The following is a 6,644-nucleotide window of genomic DNA, read 5'->3' as shown; positions in this document are numbered from 1 at the left end:
CTCTCGCTACCACGACAGCCCCCACACCCAGTTCCTGATACGCCACTTGCACGCATGGTTAGGCTTTCCCCAAATCGGCCGGCAGAAAACGCAAAAAAACTGGTCACAAATGTACCTTGTAGTTGTGGTGTAAGAAAACTATGGAAGCAGAAAGGCGGTTCTTGAACCTAGCTGTACGCAAACCAATGCTACTTTTTTACATCGAAAATCGCTAAGATCGGCAGCCAATTTCACAGCAAAAGGCTCTCGACGACTACAGGAGATTTGTAGAGGAAAGAACGAGGCGTGAACAGCGACAACAATCCTTTGAAGAAAAAGCAAAGAAAAACTGCTGTCTCTCCAGTCATTTAGATGCTGTTGCCCTTGACAACTGGTGCCATCCAGAAGACGCGACTTTTTGTTTGTCCCCAGTGCTCTCCGGCTCCGTTGGTGTATGCGTATTGAAGGATCATTGACGTCATAGTGGGCCGACTTTTCTGTGGGCCATGGGGTGCGTTCCATGCAAAAGTTCTGCTCGCGTTATTTGGCTGGCGCGTTTGGAAAACAACCCGAGTGGTCGACCTGCAGAGCTCACGTCGAAGTTTGTAGTTTTATGTTTGTATAACTACGATCATACCGGCACCTCATTCCGTCGGTTCGGACACCTGGGGGAATCACGCCAGAGTCTTGCATGCGATGGAGGACGTCAGAAGCACTCGCCGAGCAGTGGATAACGAGTAGGGCTCTGCTATGGATGAGTAGAAGTTACGTTACTTCTACTCATCCATAGCAGAGCCCTACTCGTTATCCACTGCTCGGCGAGTGCTTCTGACGTCCTCCATCGCATGCAAGACTCTGGCGTGATTCCCCCAGGTGTCCGAACCGACGGAATGGTGTGCCGGTATGATCGTTGTGCTGAAGCCAAACTAGCCCTTGGCGGATTATGCTGGGTAAATTGCTGAATTATGCGTTCCATTATGCCCAAATGATGCCAGTGCCTATGCTACATTGCGGTATGCTGAAATTATGCCAATGATGGTGTTATGCTGTACCCTTGTACTCTTGTTGCACTTTGCAACGTTACAACAACTCTGACACCATGACAGCATGGCTTATAAGGGGTAACATTCACCAGGTTATTTCCAGTAGCATGCCTAAATAATATGCCTGGAGCATTAATCTTCAGCCAGTATTAGGCACCGGTGGATTATGCCGGCATAATTATTGGCATAATTCGGTGGTTGAAAATTTGGAGCATAATTTGGCATCCTTTCGAAGGTAAAAGCATAACTAACTGTTACTTCGAAGTACATTATTGTACTTCGAATTACCAGAGTTCTAGTATGTAGGCTGCACAATGTTGTACAATGAACCTGATCAGTACTGTTGTGTTGGGCTCCATGATAAAGGGTTCGGAGGTCATGCAGATAGTGTTTTCAATGAAAAGCAGGGTAGAAATCACGGCACTACATTATTGTATGCTCGGACTCGTCTTCTTCAAAGTTCATTCTCACATTGATACAGTACAATGTAGGAGAAGATGCAAGTGAACCAGCCTTTATCAGGTAGCACGGAGCGGACGAGATAGTCAGGACCCTGGATTTTAGCAGCTATGAGTGTGCAGGCTATGGATATTGAAATTTTTTGAAGTATAGTTGATGTTCGGTCATGATGGAAGGAGAGGTGGAGCTACGGGAGAGATGAGCTGATTACTCACAGGTTGAGAGTGACATCGGTTGGACGAGTATGACAATTACGAAGACAGATGAACATGATAATTTTCAAAGGTAACTCCAACTAATTTGGCAACGAAATATTTTTACAAAAGAAGTCAACTAATGAATAGAAGAAGTAATGTTTTCTCTTTTCCATGTTGATCTCTAGCATGCATGGACACCTTGGTAAGGGGATACTCATGTATTTTGTTGTACTTATGGCTACTTGCAAGTACGAAAAGGCACAATTTTCCGAACTGTGAGGCTCCATAAGTACAACAAAGTGAATATGTATCCCCGCGTGCCAAAGCATAATAATTATGAGGATTTTGCGGGCATACTGCGAGAATCCATGAAAGCATAATTCCATGATTTCACGAGCATAATCCGCCGGAGCCTATTATGGAGCCCCAAAGTTCGGAAAATTGTGCCTTTTTCGTACTTGCAAGTGGCCATAAGTACAACAAAATGTTACACGAGTATCCCCATACCAAGGTGTCCATGTATGCTAGAGATCAAAATGGAAAAGGGAAAACATAACTTCTATAAATTCATTAGTTGACTTCTTTTGTACTTCATTAAAATGATTTTTTCATTGCCGAATTAGTTTGATTTACCTTTGAAAATTCAGTTCTCATGTTCAACTGCCTTCATAATCGTCATACTCGTCCAACTGATGTCACCCTCACCCTGCGAATAAGCTCATCTCTCCCGTAGCTCCACCTCTCCTTCCAGCATGACCGAACATCAACTATACCTCTTTTTGAAACTCGGATGTTGAGCCATAAATAAATGTAGAAAGGAAAAGGACATATGCCGCGATACGAGCATATGGATACAATTATTAGAGAAATATCCATAGCCTTCACAGTCATGGCTGCTAAAATCCAGAGCCAGGTCATGACTTCGTAACATGCATTATTACATGTACGCGGACTGCCCCTCACTATCTCGTCCTCCCCAGGATACATTATAGCAATAAAAACTGCTTTATGGCAGTTTTCTAAAAAAAGTTATTGTGTTCTAGTCCATGGACCTCGTCTAAAAAGTAAGAAATTAACGAAATGTGATAGCCGAAAATTAAAATTTCACACAAAACCTCACAATAATCACGACACTTGAAGATCTAATAGTACGGCTTTCAACACTTGTTTATTCCGACACTTGTACTTGTACAAGTACATGTACTGCGCCAACATGCTTGCATATGAAAGAGGACCACGAGGGGAAAAGGTCGTCTCGCATCCTGTGTGTGATTATTGTGAGGTTTTGTGTGAAATTTTAATTTTCGGCTGTCACATTTCGTTAATTTCTTACTTTTTAGACGAGGTCCATGGACTAGAACACAATAACTTTTTTTTGAGAAAACTGCCATAAAGCAGTTTTTATTGCTATAATTTCTTGTTTTTTTTTTGGCTAAAGGATATAATTGTGTAACCAATGGAATGCCCTAATGATGGCCTACATGTAGCGCCTCTGCATGTTATTATTATTATTTTATTTATTTTACTAGGATGTTTCCCCACAGACCTATGTTCTTCTTACGGGAGCCCCTATGTGTATCATATCAAATTCAATACCGTATTATACGCATTGATGTGCAAGCCTTTTCTTGCAGAAAATGGAACTAGTCTTGCATACATGTATTCATGTTCTTCTGCAGGGGAATCATATGGGTCGTGGCGGTGATCCTTTTTTTATACGCAAGTCATTCTGTGGATGTTGCAGAATTTCATGACTGTCATAAAATTGTCTTGTCTTTCAGAAAATTCAGATGTCCACACCCTAAATCACATTGTAACCAGGTGTGTGCCGCAGATGTTTTGTTGATTCTGTGTTTATAATTGCAGTCATGGGTTGTCGTGATAAGGTCATCCGGCATCATATTGTAGTGAAATCGTAATCCTGTTGATGTCAATAAAACTTTTGGAAGCAGTTCAATGACTTCAAAGTGTTACAAGTCAACGATTGTCTAAAACAAAACAGCAAAGTAGGAACAAGAAACATGCATTAAAATGTAAACAAATACATCGCTGAGTCCGACACCTCGTTCCAACAACTACACTGATCCTGAGGATATAAGCGGCAAGGATATATGGTTTTAGGTACTGAGATATAAACAAGGCACTCCATAATAGTAAAATGTTACACGACTTCGGGGGAGTATGAATGATATCCAGTCAAACCTCTTTAGGACGAACATCAAGGGACCGATGGCATTTGCTCTGTGAGTTTGTGTTAACCCTATTTTATAACGAGTGAATACAATTATTTCTACAATAGAGACACGAATAGATTTCTTCTACAGCGAAAGATTCTAAGCCAGACCAAACCATTGACTCGTCTTTTATGAAACAAATGAGTCACTGAACCTTTCTTTAGCAACATGACGGCAACTGAAACAACAACAGAGAAAATACGATACATGTATAGCACATTCTTGCAGGTACTACAAACAGACTGCAGATCGTAATTCTTGCTCTACCGGCACGCAACTTTATTTGGGGCAGTGCAATCTCGGCGCTACTCACAAATCAAACAGCCCAGACTCGAGTAAACAAATCCAATCGTACGAGATTTTCACGAGACGAGACTGCACCCATTGGCTTGTTTCGTATGAAGCAAACAAGTAATTAGTTACTGAATGCATGAACCTCTCCATAATGGAGATTTTTTCTGATATGCGAATTTATTTTGCATACTAGTACTCGGCCAATGCGTCTTTGAACCTTTCCCTCCAGATTGGGAACTGCCAACGATGCTATGCCGCTGCAAAATTCAGATTCTACCCTATGATCGGAGCACGGAATGCCGGAAGCAATCATGACCAGTGCCTTACTTGTAACGTACCAATGTACAATGAACATGAGTATTTCGACAACACATCTATTTAAAGCCTCAGCAGCAACATAAGCCTTACCGTCAAGAAGGTGAACTCGCGTTCTTCGCACACTGTTGGCAAGGGCAAAGAGAAACGAATGGATCTAAATCCGAATAAAATCAGCACACGTTTCCGTAAATGAAAGGGTGAGCATAAGCAAATGAATCGAAGGAAGCTGGTCAACTCAGAGATCACCTGTCATTGAGTATTCCGTAAAAGGAGGCCTCGACAGCAGAAAAGCTAAATTTAGAAAAGAGATCCTGTCAGCTTTTCCATTATTAATTTTATTCTACCTAAAATCAGCACACTTTTCGTAAATGAAAGAGTCAACACAAGCATATGAATCAAAGGGAACTGGTCACCTCACCTGTCATTGAGTAATATTCCGTGAAAAGAGGTCTCAGCAGAGCCGAAGCGAAATAAGCCAGGACACGAAATATCCGAAACAGCTCATACAAGAAGCAGTTCCAAAGAAGGAAGTTCCTCGCGCATGCACATCCGAAAACGGACTGCACATGCAACACAATGTCTGCCGTGCACGTGCACAGCACGCAGCTACCACGCGTTAGTGGATCTAATACCGAGCACCTTACGTAGAAACTTACGTAGCCTAAGTGAAGTACCGAGCACCTTACGTAGAAACTTACGTAGCATAGCGGTGTCGTTTTTTCTGCCATGTGAACACAATAATAGAAAAGCTGACAGGATCGCTTTTCTAAATGTACCTGACAAAGGCTGATTCACTCGCATCTTCTGCTACATGTACATGTACATGTACGGTATCAGTGTGAGAAAGAACAGTTTGAAGAACAGTTTGAAGAACAGTTTGAAGAGCAGTTTGAAGAACAGTTTGAAGAACAGTTTGAAGAAGGCGAGTTCGAGCACACAATAATGCATCAGTGCCATGATTTCTAGCCTGCTTTTCATTGAAAACATAATCTGCATGACCTCCCAACCCTTTACCATGCAGGCCACCAGCACTGATCAGGTGAATTATACACAATTGTGTAGCCTACATGTACACGTACATACTAGAACTGTGGTACAATCATGTAGTTATGCTCCTACCTCCGAAAGGATGCCAAATTATGCTCCAAATTTTCAACCACCAAATTATGGCAATAATTATGCCGGCATAATCCACCGGTGCCTAGCCCTCAGCTCGCTTGCACTTTTCAGCCACTTTTCTCGTTCACAGGTAAAATACCATAGCAACTTTCCGGTGCACGTGGATACGTGGATTTGCCTGTCGTGTGAATACCCCATTATAAACAAGTGTTGAAAGCAGTATTTTGATTGTCAAGTGTTGTGATTATTGTTTTTGTTTTTTACCGGGTATCAAAGCCTCTTGTACGGGCAAAACGTAAATAAAAACAATCAATGATTAGATCGAGCGCACGCGGTGATTATTGTGAGGTTTTGTGTGAAATTTTAATTTTCGGCAATCACATTTCGTTAATTTCTCACTTTTTACACGGAGTTCAAGGCTGTTTGGAAAGCAATTTTATAAATTTTCTATAGGGGAAGGACCCAGGACTAGCACACAATAACGTTTTTTAGAAAGCTGCCATATTTAAAAGCAGTTTTGATTGCTACAATAATATTATTGTACTTGTAGATTGTAGAGTACAGTACATGACTTGTGGCAAACGTACCGCGTAGAATCTGTCGGTCTCGTACGTGCTCTAGTCTATAGAGTAGTAGTGTAGCGTTGGCACGCTGGTGATTTTTATTCCGACGCGACCATACATGCCGCCAGTTTTTTTCCTTCTAAATAGCAGCCAGTTGTTGATGTCCAGCTATCACCTACATGTAGTATTCGAATCACGAGGACGTGATTGTATTTGAGAGGGGAGGTGTAGCGTTGGCACGCTGGTGATTTCAAAGCGTATATGTGGAAGACAGCCAGCGTGGTTCCAATCCACAAGCGATCTTCACGATCCGCCCTAAGGAATTATCGTCCAGTTTCACTGCTGAGCATAATCTCTAAGATCATGGAGAGCGTTATCAATCGTCAGCTCATGAATCACCTTGAGCGTTACAAACTCCTGACACCCCACCAGTTCGGG

This window comes from Sycon ciliatum, chromosome 8 (genome assembly GCF_964019385.1).
Source record: "Sycon ciliatum chromosome 8, ocSycCili1.1, whole genome shotgun sequence".
In the NCBI taxonomy this organism is placed as follows: domain Eukaryota; kingdom Metazoa; phylum Porifera; class Calcarea; order Leucosolenida; family Sycettidae; genus Sycon; species Sycon ciliatum.
Note: the sequence above shows the minus strand (reverse complement) of the source record.